Source organism: Camelus bactrianus, chromosome 1 (genome assembly GCF_048773025.1).
Source record: "Camelus bactrianus isolate YW-2024 breed Bactrian camel chromosome 1, ASM4877302v1, whole genome shotgun sequence".
Classification (NCBI taxonomy): domain Eukaryota; kingdom Metazoa; phylum Chordata; class Mammalia; order Artiodactyla; family Camelidae; genus Camelus; species Camelus bactrianus.
Window position 1 is genome coordinate 128,343,530 of NC_133539.1, and position 19,132 is coordinate 128,362,661.

The window sequence follows — 19,132 nt, forward strand, 5'->3', positions numbered from 1 at the left end:
TGCAATCCGTTCCCTTGGTGCTAGATGAACGAACGTCTCTCCACTTGCTCAGTTCTGAGAGATAAGTGTGTGTGAAAGCCGTCCTTCACCTAGGTTGTTGGGAACACAAAGTTTCTTTTCAGTTGCAAACTCCATTCCATACATATATATTGGGAGGTACAAGCTCCAACTCGGTTTTACAGTGAAAACTGCAGGAACTTCAAACCGGCACTAGGAAACAGACTGAGAAGGCAGAGAAAAAGTGTCTCCTGCAACCCGTTCCCTTGGTGCTGGATGAACGAACGTCTCTCCACTTGCTCAGTTCTGAGAGATAAGTGTGTGTGAAAGCCGTCCTTCACCTAGCTTGTTGGGAACACAAAGTTTCTTTTCAGTTGCAAACTCCATTCCATACATATATATGGGGAGGTACTAGCTCCAACTCGGTTTTACAGTGAAAACTGCAGGAACTTCAAACCGGCACTAGGAAACAGACTGAGAAAGCAGAGAAAAAGTGTCTCCTGCAACCCGTTCCCTTGGTGCTAGATGAACGAACGTCTCTCCACTTGCTCAGTTCTGAGAGATAAGTGTGTGTGAAAGCCGTCCTTCACCTAGGTTGTTGGGAACACAAAGTTTCTTTTCAGTTGCAAACTCAATTCCATACATATATATGGGGAGGTACTAGCTCCAACACGGTTTTACAGTGAAAACTGCAGGAACTTCAACCCGGCACTAGGAAACAGACTGAGAAAGCAGAGAAAAAGTGTCTCCTGCAACCCGTTCCCTTGGTGCTAGATGAACGAACGTCTCTCCACTTGCTCAGTTCTGAGAGATAAGTGTGTGTGAAAGCCGTCCTTCACCTAGCTTGTTGGGAACACAAAGTTTCTTTTCAGTTGCAAACTCCATTCCATACATATATATGGGGAGGTACAAGCTCCAACACGGTTTTACAGTGAAAACTGCAGGAACTTCAACACGGCACTAGGAAACAGACTGAGAAAGCAGAGAAAAAGTGTCTCCTGCAACCCGTTCCCTTGGTGCTAGATGAACGAACGTCTCTCCACTTGCTCAGTTCTGAGAGTTAAGTGTGTGTGAAAGCCGTCCTTCACCTAGCTTGTTGGGAACACAAAGTTTCTTTTCAGTTGCAAACTCCATTCCATACATATATGTGGGGAGGTAGTAGCTCCAACTCGGTTTGACAGTGAAAACTGCAGGAACTTCAAACCGGCACTAGGAAACAGACTGAGAAAGCAGAGAAATAGTGTCTCCTTCAACCCGTTCCCTTGGTGCTAGATGAAAGAACGCCTCTCAACTTGCTCAGTTCTGAGAGATAAGTGTGTGTGAAAGCCGTCCTTCACCTAGCTTCTTGGGAACACAAAGTTTCTTTTCAGTTGCAAACTCCATTCCATACATATATATGGGGAGGTACTAGCTCCAACTCGGTTTTACAGTGAAAACTGCAGGAACTTCAAACCGGCACTAGGAAACAGACTGAGAAAGCAGAGAAAAAGTTTCTCCTGCAACCCGTTCCCTTGGTGCTAGATGAACGAACGTCTCTCCACTTGCTCAGTTCTGAGAGATAAGTGTGTGTGAAAGCCGTCCTTCACCTAGCTTGTTAGGAACACAAAGTTTCTTTTCAGTTGCAAACTCCATTCCATACATATATATGGGGAGGTACTAGCTCCAACTCGGTTTGACAGTGAAAACTGCAGGAACTTCAACCCGGCACTAGGAAACAGACTGAGAAAGCAGAGAAAAAGTGTCTCCTGCAACCCGTTCCCTTGGTGCTAGATGAACGAACGTCTCTCCACTTGCTCAGTTCTGAGAGATAAGTGTGTGTGAAAGCCGTCCTTCACCTAGCTTGTTGGGAACACAAAGTTTCTTTTCAGTTGCAAACTCAATTCCATACATATATATGGGGAGGTACAAGCTCCAACACGGTTTTACAGTGAAAACTGCAGGAACTTCAACCCGGCACTAGGAAACAGACTGAGAAAGCAGAGAAAAAGTGTCTCCTGCAACCCGTTCCCTTGGTGCTACATGAACGAACGTCTCTCCACTTGATCAGTTCTGAGAGTTAAGTGTGTGTGAAAGCCGTCCTTCACCTAGCTTGTTGGGAACACAAAGTTTCTTTTCAGTTGCAAACTCCATTCCATACATATATATGGGGAGGTACTAGCTCCAACTCGGTTTGACAGTGAAAACTGCAGGAACTTCAAACCGGCACTAGGAAACAGACTGAGAAAGCAGAGAAAAAGTGTCTCCTGCAACCCGTTCCCTTGGTGCTGGATGAACGAACGTCTCTCCACTTGCTCAGTTCTGAGAGATAAGTGTGTGTGAAAGCCGTCCTTCACCTAGCTTGTTGGGAACACAAAGTTTCTTTTCAGTTGCAAACTCCATTCCATACATATATATGGGGAGGTACTAGCTCCAACTCGGTTTTACAGTGAAAACTGCAGGAACTTCAAACCGGCACTAGGAAACAGACTGAGAAAGCAGAGAAAAAGTGTCTCCTGCAACCCGTTCCCTTGGTGCTAGATGAACGAACGTCTCTCCACTTGCTCAGTTCTGAGAGATAAGTGTGTGTGAAAGCCGTCCTTCACCTAGCTTGTTGGGAACACAAAGTTTCTTTTCAGTTGCAAACTCAATTCCATACATATATATGGGGAGGTACAAGCTCCAACACGGTTTTACAGTGAAAACTGCAGGAACTTCAACCCGGCACTAGGAAACAGACTGAGAAAGCAGAGAAAAAGTGTCTCCTGCAACCCGTTCCCTGGGTGCTACATGAACGAACGTCTCTCCACTTGCTCAGTTCTGAGAGTTAAGTGTGTGTGAAAGCCGTCCTTCACCTAGCTTGTTGGGAACACAAAGTTTCTTTTCAGTTGCAAACTCCATTCCATACATATATATGGGGAGGTACTAGCTCCAACTCGGTTTTACAGTGAAAACTGCAGGAACTTCAAACCGGCACTAGGAAACAGACTGAGAAAGCAGAGAAAAAGTGTCTCCTGCAACCCGTTCCCTTGGTGCTGGATGAACGAACGTCTCTCCACTTGCTCAGTTCTGAGAGATAAGTGTGTGTGAAAGCCGTCCTTCACCTAGCTTGTTGGGAACACAAAGTTTCTTTTCAGTTGCAAACTCCATTCCATACATATATATGGGGAGGTACTAGCTCCAACTCGGTTTGACAGTGAAAACTGCAGGAACTTCAAACCGGCACTAGGAAACAGACTGAGAAAGCAGAGAAAAAGTGTCTCCTGCAACCCGTTCCCTTGGTGCTAGATGAACGAACGTCTCTCCACTTGCTCAGTTCTGAGAGATAAGTGTGTGTGAAAGCCGTCCTTCACCTAGCTTGTTGGGAACACAAAGTTTCTTTTCAGTTGCAAACTCCTTTCCATACATATATATTGGGAGGTACAAGCTCCAACTCGGTTTTACAGTGAAAACTGCAGGAACTTCAAACCGGCACTAGGAAACAGACTGAGAAAGCAGAGAAAAAGTGTCTCCTGCAACCCGTTCCCTTGGTGCTGGATGAATGAACGTCTCTCCACTTGCTCAGTTCTGAGAGATAAGTGTGTGTGAAAGCCGTCCTTCACCTAGCTTGTTGGGAACACAAAGTTTCTTTTCAGTTGCAAACTCCATTCCATACATATATATGGGGAGGTACTAGCTCCAACTCGGTTTTACAGTGAAAACTGCAGGAACTTCAAACCGGCACTAGGAAACAGACTGAGAAAGCAGAGAAAAAGTGTCTCCTGCAACCCGTTCCCTTGGTGCTAGATGAACGAACGTCTCTCCACTTGCTCAGTTCTGAGAGATAAGTGTGTGTGAAAGCCGTCCTTCACCTAGGTTGTTGGGAACACAAAGTTTCTTTTCAGTTGCAAACTCAATTCCATACATATATATGGGGAGGTACTAGCTCCAACACGGTTTTACAGTGAAAACTGCAGGAACTTCAACCCGGCACTAGGAAAAAGACTGAGAAAGCAGAGAAAAAGTTTCTCCTGCAACCCGTTCCCTTGGTGATAGATGAACGAACGTCTCTCCACTTGCTCAGTTCTGAGAGTTAAGTGTGTGTGAAAGCCGTCCTTCACCTAGCTTGTTAGGAACACAAAGTTTCTTTTCAGTTGCAAACTCCATTCCATACATATATATGGGAAGGTACTAGCTCCAACTCTGTTTGACAGTGAAAACTGCAGGAACTTCAACCCGGCACTAGGAAACAGACTGAGAAAGCAGAGAAAAAGTGTCTCCTGCAACCCGTTCCCTTGGTGCTAGATGAACGAAAGTCTCTCCACTTGCTCAGTTCTGAGAGATAAGTGTGTGTGAAAGCCGTCCTTCACGTAGCTTGTTGGGAACACAAAGTTTCTTTTCAGTTGCAAACTCAATTCCATACATATATATGGGGAGGTACAAGCTCCAACACGGTTTTACAGTGAAAACTGCATGAACTTCAACCCGGCACTAGGAAACAGACTGAGAAAGCAGAGAAAAAGTGTCTCCTGCAACCCGTTCCCTTGGTGCTAGATGAACGAACGTCTCTCCACTTGCTCAGTTCTGAGAGATAAGTGTGTGTGAAAGCCGTCCTTCACCTAGCTTGTTGGGAACACAAAGTTTCTTTTCAGTTGCAAACTCCATTCCATACATATATATTGGGAGGTACAAGCTCCAACTCGGTTTTACAGTGAAAACTGCAGGAACTTCAAACCGGCACTAGGAAACAGACTGAGAAAGCAGAGAAAAAGTGTCTCCTGCAACCCGTTCCCTTGGTGCTGGATGAACGAACGTCTCTCCACTTGCTCAGTTCTGAGAGATAAGTGTGTGTGAAAGCCGTCCTTCACCTAGCTTGTTGGGAACACAAAGTTTCTTTTCAGTTGCAAACTCCATTCCATACATATATATGGGGAGGTACTAGCTCCTACTCGGTTTTACAGTGAAAACTGCAGGAACTTCAAACCGGCACTAGGAAACAGACTGAGAAAGCAGAGAAAAAGTGTCTCCTGCAACCCGTTCCCTTGGTGCTAGATGAACGAACGTCTCTCCACTTGCTCAGTTCTGAGAGATAAGTGTGTGTGAAAGCCGTCCTTCACCTAGCTTGTTGGGAACACAAAGTTTCTTTTCAGTTGCAAACTCAATTCCATACATATATATGGGGAGGTACAAGCTCCAACACGGTTTTACAGTGAAAACTGCAGGAACTTCAACCCGGCACTAGGAAACAGACTGAGAAAGCAGAGAAAAAGTGTCTCCTGCAATCCGATCCCTGGGTGCTACATGAACGAACGTCTCTCCACTTGCTCAGTTCTGAGAGTTAAGTGTGTGTGAAAGCCGTCCTTCACCTAGCTTGTTGGGAACACAAAGTTTCTTTTCAGTTGCAAACTCCATTCCATACATATATATGGGGAGGTACTAGCTCCAACTCGGTTTGACAGTGAAAACTGCAGGAACTTCAAACCGGCACTAGGAAACAGACTGAGAAAGCAGAGAAATAGTGTCTCCTTCAACCCGTTCCCTTGGTGCTAGATGAAAGAACGCCTCTCAACTTGCTCAGTTCTGAGAGATAAGTGTGTGTGAAAGCCGTCCTTCACCTAGCTTGTTGGGAACACAAAGTTTCTTTTCAGTTGCAAACTCCATTCCATACATATATATGGGGAGGTACTAGCTCCAACTCGGTTTTACAGTGAAAACTGCAGGAACTTCAAACCGGCACTAGGAAACAGACTGAGAAAGCAGAGAAAAAGTGTCTCCTGCAACCCGTTCCCTTGGTGCTAGATGAACGAACGTCTCTCCACTTGCTCAGTTCTGAGAGATAAGTGTGTGTGAAAGCCGTCCTTCACCTAGCTTGTTGGGAACACAAAGTTTCTTTTCAGTTGCAAACTCCATTCCATACATATATATGGGGATTTACTAGCTCCAACTCGGTTTTACAGTGAAAACTGCAGGAACTTCAAACCGGCACTAGGAAACAGACTGAGAAAGCAGAGAAAAAGTGTCTCCTGCAAACCGTTCCCTTGGTGCTAGATGAACGAACGTCTCTCCACTTGCTCAGTTCTGAGAGATAAGTGTGTGTGAAAGCCGTTCTTCACCTAGCTTGTTGGGAACACAAAGTTTCTTTTCAGTTGCAAACTCCATTCCATACATATATATGGGTAGGTACTAGCTCCAACTCGGTTTTACAGTGAAAACTGCAGGAACTTCAAACCGGCTCTAGGAAACAGACAGAGAAAGCAGAGAAAAAGTGTCTCCTGCAACCCGTTCCCTTGGTGCTAGATGAACAAACGTCTCTCCACTTGCTCAGTTCTGAGAGATAAGTGTGTGTGAAAGCCGTCCTTCACCTAGCTTGTTGGGAACACAAAGTTTCTTTTCAGTTGCAAACTCCATTCCATACATATATATGGGGAGGTACTAGCTCCAACTCGGTTTTACAGTGAAAACTGCAGGAACTTCAAACCGGCACTAGGAAACAGACTGAGATCAGAGAAATAGTGTCTCCTGCAACCCGTTCCCTTGGTGCTAGATGAACGAACGTCTCTCCACTTGCTCATTTCTGAGAGATAAGTGTGTGTGAAAGCCGTCCTTCACCTAGCTTGTTGGGAACACAAAGTTTCTTTTCAGTTGCAAACTCCATTCCATACATATATATGGGGAGGTACTAGCTCCAACTCGGTTTTACAGTGAAAACTGCAGGAACTTCAACCCGGCACTAGGAAACAGACTGAGAAAGCAGAGAAAAAGTGTCTCCTGCAACCCGTTCCCTTGGTGCTAGATGAACGAACGTCTCTCCACTTGCTCAGTTCTGAGAGATAAGTGTGTGTGAAAGCCGTCCTTCACCTAGCTTGTTGGGAACACAAAGTTTCTTTTCAGTTGCAAACTCCATTCCATACATATATATGGGGAGGTACTAGCTCCAACTCGGTTTTACAGTGAAAACTGCAGGAACTTCAACCCGGCACTAGGAAACAGACTGAGAAAGCAGAGAAAAAGTGTCTCCTGCAATCCGTTCCCTTGGTGCTAGATGAACGAACGTCTCTCCACTTGCTCAGTTCTGAGAGATAAGTGTGTGTGAAAGCCGTCCTTCACCTAGCTTGTTGGGAACACAAAGTTTCTTTTCAGTTGCAAACTCCATTCCATACATATATATTGGGAGGTACAAGCTCCAACTCGGTTTTACAGTGAAAACTGCAGGAACTTCAAACCGGCACTAGGAAACAGACTGAGAAAGCAGAGAAAAAGTGTCTCCTGCAACCCGTTCCCTTGGTGCTGGATGAACGAACGTCTCTCCACTTGCTCAGTTCTGAGAGATTAGTGTGTGTGAAAGCCGTCCTTCACCTAGCTTGTTGGGAACACAAAGCTTCTTTTCAGTTGCAAACTCCATTCCATACATATATATGGGGAGGTACTAGCTCCAACTCGGTTTTACAGTGAAAACTGCAGGAACTTCAAACCGGCACTAGGAAACAGACTGAGAAAGCAGAGAAAAAGTGTCTCCTGCAATCCGTTCCCTTGGTGCTAGATGAACGAACGTCTCTCCACTTGCTCAGTTCTGAGAGATAAGTGTGTGTGAAAGCCGTCCTTCACCTAGGTTGTTGGGAACACAAAGTTTCTTTTCAGTTGCAAACTCCATTCCATACATATATATTGGGAGGTACAAGCTCCAACTCGGTTTTACAGTGAAAACTGCAGGAACTTCAAACCGGCACTAGGAAACAGACTGAGAAGGCAGAGAAAAAGTGTCTCCTGCAACCCGTTCCCTTGGTGCTGGATGAACGAACGTCTCTCCACTTGCTCAGTTCTGAGAGATAAGTGTGTGTGAAAGCCGTCCTTCACCTAGCTTGTTGGGAACACAAAGTTTCTTTTCAGTTGCAAACTCCATTCCATACATATATATGGGGAGGTACTAGCTCCAACTCGGTTTTACAGTGAAAACTGCAGGAACTTCAAACCGGCACTAGGAAACAGACTGAGAAAGCAGAGAAAAAGTGTCTCCTGCAACCCGTTCCCTTGGTGCTAGATGAACGAACGTCTCTCCACTTGCTCAGTTCTGAGAGATAAGTGTGTGTGAAAGCCGTCCTTCACCTAGGTTGTTGGGAACACAAAGTTTCTTTTCAGTTGCAAACTCAATTCCATACATATATATGGGGAGGTACTAGCTCCAACACGGTTTTACAGTGAAAACTGCAGGAACTTCAACCCGGCACTAGGAAACAGACTGAGAAAGCAGAGAAAAAGTGTCTCCTGCAACCCGTTCCCTTGGTGCTAGATGAACGAACGTCTCTCCACTTGCTCAGTTCTGAGAGATAAGTGTGTGTGAAAGCCGTCCTTCACCTAGCTTGTTGGGAACACAAAGTTTCTTTTCAGTTGCAAACTCCATTCCATACATATATATGGGGAGGTACAAGCTCCAACACGGTTTTACAGTGAAAACTGCAGGAACTTCAACACGGCACTAGGAAACAGACTGAGAAAGCAGAGAAAAAGTGTCTCCTGCAACCCGTTCCCTTGGTGCTAGATGAACGAACGTCTCTCCACTTGCTCAGTTCTGAGAGTTAAGTGTGTGTGAAAGCCGTCCTTCACCTAGCTTGTTGGGAACACAAAGTTTCTTTTCAGTTGCAAACTCCATTCCATACATATATGTGGGGAGGTAGTAGCTCCAACTCGGTTTGACAGTGAAAACTGCAGGAACTTCAAACCGGCACTAGGAAACAGACTGAGAAAGCAGAGAAATAGTGTCTCCTTCAACCCGTTCCCTTGGTGCTAGATGAAAGAACGCCTCTCAACTTGCTCAGTTCTGAGAGATAAGTGTGTGTGAAAGCCGTCCTTCACCTAGCTTCTTGGGAACACAAAGTTTCTTTTCAGTTGCAAACTCCATTCCATACATATATATGGGGAGGTACTAGCTCCAACTCGGTTTTACAGTGAAAACTACAGGAACTTCAAACCGGCACTAGGAAACAGACTGAGAAAGCAGAGAAAAAGTGTCTACTGCAAACCGTTCCCTTGGTGCTAGATGAACGAACGTCTCTCCACTTGCTCAGTTCTGAGAGATAAGTGTGTGTGAAAGCCGTTCTTCACCTAGCTTGTTGGGAACACAAAGTTTCTTTTCAGTTGCAAACTCCATTCCATACATATATATGGGGAGGTACTAGCTCCAACTCGGTTTTACAGTGAAAACTGCAGGAACTTCAAACCGGCACTAGGAAACAGACAGAGAAAGCAGAGAAAAAGTGTCTCCTGCAACCCGTTCCCTTGGTGCTAGATGAACGAACGTCTCTCCACTTGCTCAGTTCTGAGAGATAAGTGTGTGTGAAAGCCGTCCTTCACCTAGCTTGTTGGGAACACAAAGTTTCTTTTCAGTTGCAAACTCCATTCCATACATATATATGGGGAGGTACTAGCTCCAACTCGGTTTTACAGTGAAAACTGCAGGAACTTCCAACCGGCACTAGGAAACAGACTGAGATCAGAGAAATAGTGTCTCCTGCAACCCGTTCCCTTGGTGCTAGATGAACGAACGTCTCTCCACTTGCTCATTTCTGAGAGATAAGTGTGTGTGAAAGCCGTCCTTCACCTAGCTTGTTGGGAACACAAAGTTTCTTTTCAGTTGCAAACTCCATTCCATACATATATATGGGGAGGTACTAGCTCCAACTCGGTTTTACAGTGAAAACTGCAGGAACTTGAAACCGGCACTAGGAAACAGACTGAGAAAGCAGAGAAAAAGTGTCTCCTGCAACCCGTTCCCTTGGTGCTAGATGAACGAACGTCTCTCCACTTGCTCAGTTCTGAGAGATAAGTGTGTGTGAAAGCCGTCCTTCACCTAGCTTGTTGGGAACACAAAGTTTCTTTTCAGTTGCAAACTCCATTCCATACATATATATGGGGAGGTACTAGCTCCAACTCGGTTTTACAGTGAAAACTGCAGGAACTTCAAACCGGCACTAGGAAACAGACTGAGAAAGCAGAGAAAAGTGTCTCCTGCAATACGTTCCCTTGGTGCTAGATGAACGAACGTCTCTCCACTTGCTCAGTTCTGAGAGATAAGTGTGTGTGAAAGCCGTCCTTCACCTAGCTTGTTGGGAACACAAAGTTTCTTTTCAGTTGCAAACTCCATTCCATACATATATATTGGGAGGTACAAGCTCCAACTCGGTTTTACAGTGAAAACTGCAGGAACTTCAAACCGGCACTAGGAAACAGACTGAGAAAGCAGAGAAAAAGTGTCTCCTGCAACCCGTTCCCTTGGTGCTGGATGAACGAACGTCTCTCCACTTGCTCAGTTCTGAGAGATAAGTGTGTGTGAAAGCCGTCCTTCACCTAGCTTGTTGGGAACACAAAGTTTCTTTTCAGTTGCAAACTCCATTCCATACATATATATGGGGAGGTACTAGCTCCAACTCGGTTTTACAGTGAAAACTGCAGGAACTTCAAACCGGCACTAGGAAACAGACTGAGAAAGCAGAGAAAAAGTGTCTCCTGCAAACCGTTCCCTTGGTGCTAGATGAACGAACGTCTCTCCACTTGCTCAGTTCTGAGAGATAAGTGTGTGTGAAAGCCGTTCTTCACCTAGCTTGTTGGGAACACAAAGTTTCTTTTCAGTTGCAAACTCCATTCCATACATATATATGGGTAGGTACTAGATCCAACTCGGTTTTACAGTGAAAACTGCAGGAACTTCAAACCGGCTCTAGGAAACAGACAGTGAAAGCAGAGAAAAAGTGTCTCCTGCAACCCGTTCCCTTGGTGCTAGATGAACGAACGTCTCTCCACTTGCTCAGTTCTGAGAGATAAGTGTGTGTGAAAGCCGTCCTTCACCTAGCTTGTTGGGAACACAAAGTTTCTTTTCAGTTGCAAACTCCATTCCATACATATATATGGGGAGGTACTAGCTCCAACTCGGTTTTACAGTGAAAACTGCAGGAACTTCAAACCGGCACTAGGAAACAGACTGAGATCAGAGAAATAGTGTCTCCTGCAACCCGTTCCCTTGGTGCTAGATGAACGAACGTCTCTCCACTTGCTCAGTTCTGAGAGATAAGTGTGTGTGAAAGCCGTCCTTCACCTAGCTTGTTGGGAACACAAAGTTTCTTTTCAGTTGCAAACTCCATTCCATACATATATATGGGGAGGTACTAGCTCCAACTCGGTTTTACAGTGAAAACTGCAGGAACTTCAACCCGGCACTAGGAAACAGACTGAGAAAGCAGAGAAAAAGTGTCTCCTGCAACCCGTTCCCTTGGTGCTAGATGAACGAACGTCTCTCCACTTGCTCAGTTCTGAGAGATAAGTGTGTGTGAAAGCCGTCCTTCACCTAGCTTGTTGGGAACACAAAGTTTCTTTTCAGTTGCAAACTCCATTCCATACATATATATGGGGAGGTACTAGCTCCAACTCGGTTTTACAGTGAAAACTGCAGGAACTTCAACCCGGCACTAGGAAACAGACTGAGAAAGCAGAGAAAAAGTGTCTCCTGCAATCCGTTCCCTTGGTGCTAGATGAACGAACGTCTCTCCACTTGCTCAGTTCTGAGTGATAAGTGTGTGTGAAAGCCGTCCTTCACCTAGCTTGTTGGGAACACAAAGTTTCTTTTCAGTTGCAAACTCCATTCCATACATATATATTGGGAGGTACAAGCTCCAACTCGGTTTTACAGTGAAAACTGCAGGAACTTCAAACCGGCACTAGGAAACAGACTGAGAAAGCAGAGAAAAAGTGTCTCCTGCAACCCGTTCCCTTGGTGCTGGATGAACGAACGTCTCTCCACTTGCTCAGTTCTGAGAGATAAGTGTGTGTGAAAGCCGTCCTTCACCTAGCTTGTTGGGAACACAAAGTTTCTTTTCAGTTGCAAACTCCATTCCATACATATATATGGGGAGGTACTAGCTCCAACTCGGTTTGACAGTGAAAACTGCAGGAACTTCAAACCGGCACTAGGAAACAGACTGAGAAAGCAGAGAAAAAGTGTCTCCTGCAATCCGTTCCCTTGGTGCTAGATGAACGAACGTCTCTCCACTTGCTCAGTTCTGAGAGAAAAGTGTGTGTGAAAGCCGTACTTCACCTAGCTTGTTGGGAACACAAAGTTTCTTTTCAGTTGCAAACTCCATTCCATACATATATATGGGGAGGTACTAGCTCCAACTCGGTTTTACAGTGAAAACTGCAGGAACTTCAAACCGGCACTAGGAAACAGACTGAGAAAGCAGAGAAAAAGTGTCTCCTGCAATCCGTTCCCTTGGTGCTAGATGAACGAACGTCTCTCCACTTGCTCAGTTCTGAGAGATAAGTGTGTGTGAAAGCCGTCCTTCACCTAGCTTGTTGGGAACACAAAGTTTCTTTTCAGTTGCAAACTCCATTCCATACATATATATGGGGAGGTACTAGCTCCAACACGGTTTTACAGTGAAAACTGCAGGAACTTCAAACCGGCACTAGGAAACAGACTGAGAAAGCAGAGAAAAAGTGTCTCCTGCAACCCGTTCCCTTGGTGCTAGATGAACGAACGTCTCTCCACTTGCTCAGTTCTGAGAGTTAAGTGTGTGTGAAAGCCGTCCTTCACCTAGCTTGTTGGGAACACAAAGTTTCTTTTCAGTTGCAAACTCCATTCCATACATATATATGGGGAGGTACTAGCTCCAACTCGGTTTGACAGTGAAAACTGCAGGAACTTCAAACCGGCACTAGGAAACAGACTGAGAAAGCAGAGAAATAGTGTCTCCTTCAACCCGTTCCCTTGGTGCTAGATGAAAGAACGCCTCTCAACTTGCTCAGTTCTGAGAGATAAGTGTGTGTGAAAGCCGTCCTTCACCTAGCTTGTTGGGAACACAAAGTTTCTTTTCAGTTGCAAACTCCATTCCATACATATATATGGGGAGGTACTAGCTCCAACTCGGTTTTACAGTGAAAACTGCAGGAACTTCAAACCGGCACTAGGAAACAGACTGAGAAAGCAGAGAAAAAGTGTCTCCTGCAACCCGTTCCCTTGGTGCTAGATGAACGAACGTCTCTCCACTTGCTCAGTTCTGAGAGATAAGTGTGTGTGAAAGCCGTCCTTCACCTAGGTTGTTGGGAACACAAAGTTTCTTTTCAGTTGCAAACTCAATTCCATACATATATATGGGGAGGTACTAGCTCCAACACGGTTTTACAGTGAAAACTGCAGGAACTTCAAACCGGCACTAGGAAACAGACTGAGAAAGCAGAGAAAAAGTGTCTCCTGCAACCCGTTCCCTTGGTGCTAGATGAACGAACGTCTCTCCACTTGCTCAGTTCTGAGAGATAAGTGTGTGTGAAAGCCGTCCTTCACCTAGCTTGTTGGGAACACAAAGTTTCTTTTCAGTTGCAAACTCAATTCCATACATATATATGGGGAGGTACAAGCTCCAACACGGATTTACAGTGAAAACTACAGGAACTTCAACCCGGCACTAGGAAACAGACTGAGAAAGCAGAGAAAAAGTGTCTCCTGCAACCCGTTCCCTTGGTGCTAGATGAACGAACGTCTCTCCACTTGCTCAGTTCTGAGAGTTAAGTGTGTGTGAAAGCCGTCCTTCACCTAGCTTGTTGGGAACACAAAGTTTCTTTTCAGTTGCAAACTCCATTCCATACATATATATGGGGAGGTACTAGCTCCAACTCGGTTTGACAGTGAAAACTGCAGGAACTTCAAACCGGCACTAGGAAACAGACTGAGAAAGCAGAGAAATAGTGTCTCCTTCAACCCGTTCCCTTGGTGCTAGATGAAAGAACGCCTCTCAACTTGCTCAGTTCTGAGAGATAAGTGTGTGTGAAAGCCGTCCTTCACCTAGCTTGTTGGGAACACAAAGTTTCTTTTCAGTTGCAAACTCCATTCCATACATATATATGGGTAGGTACTAGCTCCAACTCGGTTTTACAGTGAAAACTGCAGGAACTTCAAACCGGCACTAGGAAACAGACTGAGAAAGCAGAGAAAAAGTGTCTCCTGCAATCCGTTCCCTTGGTGCTAGATGAACGAACGTCTCTCCACTTGCTCAGTTCTGAGAGATAAGTGTGTGTGAAAGCCGTCCTTCACCTAGCTTGTTGGGAACAAAAAGTTTCTTTTCAGTTGCAAACTCCATTCCATACATATATATGGGGAGGTACTAGCTCCAACTCGGTTTTACAGTGAAAACTGCAGGAACTTCAAACCGGCACTAGGAAACAGACTGAGAAAGCAGAGAAAAAGTGTCTCCTGCAACCCGTTCCCTTGGTGCTAGATGAACGAACGTCTCTCCACTTGCTCAGTTCTGAGAGATAAGTGTGTGTGAAAGCCGTCCTTCACCTAGCTTGTTGGGAACACAAAGTTTCTTTTCAGTTGCAAACTCCATTCCATACATATATATGGGTAGGTACTAGCTCCAACTCGGTTTTACAGTGAAAACTGCAGGAACTTCAAACCGGCACTAGGAAACAGACTGAGAAAGCAGAGAAAAAGTGTCTCCTGCAATCCGTTCCCTTGGTGCTAGATGAACGAACGTCTCTCCACTTGCTCAGTTCTGAGAGATAAGTGTGTGTGAAAGCCGTCCTTCACCTAGCTTGTTGGGAACACAAAGTTTCTTTTCAGTTGCAAACTCCATTCCATACATATATATGGGGAGGTACTAGCTCCAACTCGGTTTTACAGTGAAAACTGCAGGAACTTCAAACCGGCACTAGGAAACAGACTGAGAAAGCAGAGAAAAAGTGTCTCCTGCAACCCGTTCCCTTGGTGCTAGATGAACGAACGTCTCTCCACTTGCTCAGTTCTGAGAGATAAGTGTGTGTGAAAGCCGTCCTTCACCTAGGTTGTTGGGAACACAAAGTTTCTTTTCAGTTGCAAACTCAATTCCATACATATATATGGGGAGGTACTAGCTCCAACTCGGTTTTACAGTGAAAACTGCAGGAACTTCAACACGGCACTAGGAAACAGACTGAGAAAGCAGAGAAAAAGTGTCTCCTGCAACCCGTTCCCTTGGTGCTAGATGAACGAACGTCTCTCCACTTGCTCAGTTCTGAGAGATAAGTGTGTGTGAAAGCCGTCCTTCACCTAGGTTGTTGGGAACACAAAGTTTCTTTTCAGTTGCAAACTCAATTCCATACATATATATGGGGAGGTACTAGCTCCAACACGGTTTTACAGTGAAAACTGCAGGAACTTCAAACCGGCACTAGGAAACAGACTGAGAAAGCAGAGAAAAAGTGTCTCCTGCAACCCGTTCCCTTGGTGCTAGATGAACGAACGTCTCTCCACTTGCTCAGTTCTGAGAGATAAGTGTGTGTGAAAGCCGTCCTTCACCTAGGTTGTTGGGAACACAAAGTTTCTTTTCAGTTGCAAACTCCATTCCATACATATATATGGGGAGGTACTAGCTCCAACTCGGTTTTACAGTGAAAACTGCAGGAACTTCAAACCGGCACTAGGAAACAGACTGAGAAAGCAGAGAAAAAGTGTCTCCTGCAACCCGTTCCCTTGGTGCTAGATGAACGAACGTCTCTCCACTTGCTCAGTTCTGAGAGATAAGTGTGTGTGAAAGCCGTCCTTCACCTAGGTTGTTGGGAACACAAAGTTTCTTTTCAGTTGCAAACTCAATTCCATACATATATATGGGGAGGTACTAGCTCCAACACGGTTTTACAGTGAAAACTGCAGGAACTTCAAACCGGCACTAGGAAACAGACTGAGAAAGCAGAGAAAAAGTGTCTCCTGCAACCCGTTCCCTTGGTGCTAGATGAACGAACGTCTCTCCACTTGCTCAGTTCTGAGAGATAAGTGTGTGTGAAAGCCGTCCTTCACCTAGGTTGTTGGGAACACAAAGTTTCTTTTCAGTTGCAAACTCCATTCCATACATATATATGGGGAGGTACTAGCTCCAACTCGGTTTTACAGTGAAAACTGCAGGAACTTCAAACCGGCACTAGGAAACAGACTGAGAAAGCAGAGAAAAAGTGTCTCCTGCAACCCGTTCCCTTGGTGCTAGATGAACGAACGTCTCTCCACTTGCTCAGTTCTGAGAGATAAGTGTGTGTGAAAGCCGTCCTTCACCTAGGTTGTTGGGAACACAAAGTTTCTTTTCAGTTGCAAACTCCATTTCATACATATATATAGGGAGGTACTAGCTCCAACTCGGTTTTACAGTGAAAACTGCAGGAACTTCAACACGGCACTAGGAAACAGACTGAGAAAGCAGAGAAAAAGTGTCTCCTGCAACCCGTTCCCTTGGTGCTAGATGAACGAACGTCTCTCCACTTGCTCAGTTCTGAGAGATAAGTGTGTGTGAAAGCCGTCCTTCACCTAGGTTGTTGGGAACACAAAGTTTCTTTTCAGTTGCAAACTCAATTCCATACATATATATGGGGAGGTACTAGCTCCAACACGGTTTTACAGTGAAAACTGCAGGAACTTCAAACCGGCACTAGGAAACAGACTGAGAAAGCAGAGAAAAAGTGTCTCCTGCAACCCGTTCCCTTGGTGCTAGATGAACGAACGTCTCTCCACTTGCTCAGTTCTGAGAGATAAGTGTGTGTGAAAGCCGTCCTTCACCTAGCTTGTTGGGAACACAAAGTTTCTTTTCAGTTGCAAACTCAATTCCATACATATATATGGGGAGGTACAAGCTCCAACACGGATTTACAGTGAAAACTGCAGGAACTTCAACCCGGCACTAGGAAACAGACTGAGAAAGCAGAGAAAAAGTGTCTCCTGCAACCCGTTCCCTTGGTGCTAGATGAACGAACGTCTCTCCACTTGCTCAGTTCTGAGAGTTAAGTGTGTGTGAAAGCCGTCCTTCACCTAGCTTGTTGGGAACACAAAGTTTCTTTTCAGTTGCAAACTCCATTCCATACATATATATGGGGAGGTACTAGCTCCAACTCGGTTTGACAGTGAAAACTGCAGGAACTTCAAACCGGCACTAGGAAACAGACTGAGAAAGCAGAGAAATAGTGTCTCCTTCAACCCGTTCCCTTGGTGCTAGATGAAAGAACGCCTCTCAACTTGCTCAGTTCTGAGAGATAAGTGTGTGTGAAAGCCGTCCTTCACCTAGCTTGTTGGGAACACAAAGTTTCTTTTCAGTTGCAAACTCCATTCCATACATATATATGGGTAGGTACTAGCTCCAACTCGGTTTTACAGTGAAAACTGCAGGAACTTCAAACCGGCACTAGGAAACAGACTGAGAAAGCAGAGAAAAAGTGTCTCCTGCAATCCGTTCCCTTGGTGCTAGATGAACGAACGTCTCTCCACTTGCTCAGTTCTGAGAGATAAGTGTGTGTGAAAGCCGTCCTTCACCTAGCTTGTTGGGAACACAAAGTTTCTTTTCAGTTGCAAACTCCATTCCATACATATATATGGGGAGGTACTAGCTCCAACTCGGTTTTACAGTGAAAACTGCAGGAACTTCAAACCGGCACTAGGAAACAGACTGAGAAAGCAGAGAAAAAGTGTCTCCTGCAACCCGTTCCCTTGGTGCTAGATGAACGAACGTCTCTCCACTTGCTCAGTTCTGAGAGATAAGTGTGTGTGAAAGCCGTCCTTCACCTAGCTTGTTGGGAACACAAAGTTTCTTTTCAGTTGCAAACTCCATTCCATACATATATATGGGTAGGTACTAGCTCCAACTCGGTTTTACAGTGAAAACTGCAGGAACTTCAAACCGGCACTAGGAAACAGACTGAGAAAGCAGAGAAAAAGTGTCTCCTGCAATCCGTTCCCTTGGTGCTAGATGAACGAACGTCTCTCCACTTGCTCAGTTCTGAGAGATAAGTGTGTGTGAAAGCCGTCCTTCACCTAGCTTGTTGGGAACACAAAGTTTCTTTTCAGTTGCAAACTCCATTCCATACATATATATGGGGAGGTACTAGCTCCAACTCGGTTTTACAGTGAAAACTGCAGGAACTTCAAACCGGCACTAGGAAACAGACTGAGAAAGCAGAGAAAAAGTGTCTCCTGCAACCCGTTCCCTTGGTGCTAGATGAACGAACGTCTCTCCACTTGCTCAGTTCTGAGAGATAAGTGTGTGTGAAAGCCGTCCTTCACCTAGGTTGTTGGGAACACAAAGTTTCTTTTCAGTTGCAAACTCAATTCCATACATATATATGGGGAGGTACTAGCTCCAACTCGGTTTTACAGTGAAAACTGCAGGAACTTCAAACCGGCACTAGGAAACAGACTGAGAAAGCAGAGAAAAAGTGTCTCCTGCAACCCGTTCCCTTGGTGCTAGATGAACGAACGTCTCTCCACTTGCTCAGTTCTGAGAGATAAGTGTGTGTGAAAGCCGTCCTTCACCTATCTTGTTGGGAACACAAAGTTTCTTTTCAGTTGCAAACTCAATTCCATACATATATATGGGGAGGTACAAGCTCCAACTCGGATTTACAGTGAAAACTGCAGGAACTTCAACCCGGCACTAGGAAACAGACTGAGAAAGCAGAGAAAAAGTGTCTCCTGCAACCCGTTCCCTTGGTGCTAGATGAACGAACGTCTCTCCACTTGCTCAGTTCTGAGAGTTAAGTGTGTGTGAAAGCCGTCCTTCACCTAGCTTGTTGGGAACACAAAGATTCTTTTCAGTTGCAAACTCCATTCCATACATATATATGGGGAGGTACTAGCTCCAACTCGGTTTGACAGTGAAAACTGCAGGAACTTCAAACCGGCACTAGGAAACAGACTGAGAAAGCAGAGAAATAGTGTCTCCTTCAACCCGTTCCCTTGGTGCTAGATGAAAGAACGCCTCTCAACTTGCTCAGTTCTGAGAGATAAGTGTGTGTGAAAGCCGTCCTTCACCTAGCTTGTTGGGAACACAAAGTTTCTTTTCAGTTGCAAACTCCATTCCATACATATATATGGGGAGGTACTAGCTCCAACTCGGTTTTACAGTGAAAACTGCAGGAACTTCAAACCGGCACTAGGAAACAGACTGAGAAAGCAGAGAAAAAGTGTCTACTGCAAACCGTTCCCTTGGTGCTAGATGAACGAACGTCTCTCCACTTGCTCAGTTCTGAGAGATAAGTGTGTGTGAAAGCCGTTCTTCACCTAGCTTGTTGGGAACACAAAGTTTCTTTTCAGTTGCAAACTCCATTCCATACATATATATGGGTAGGTACTAGCTCCAACTCGGTTTTACAGTGAAAACTGCAGGAACTTCAAACCGGCACTAGG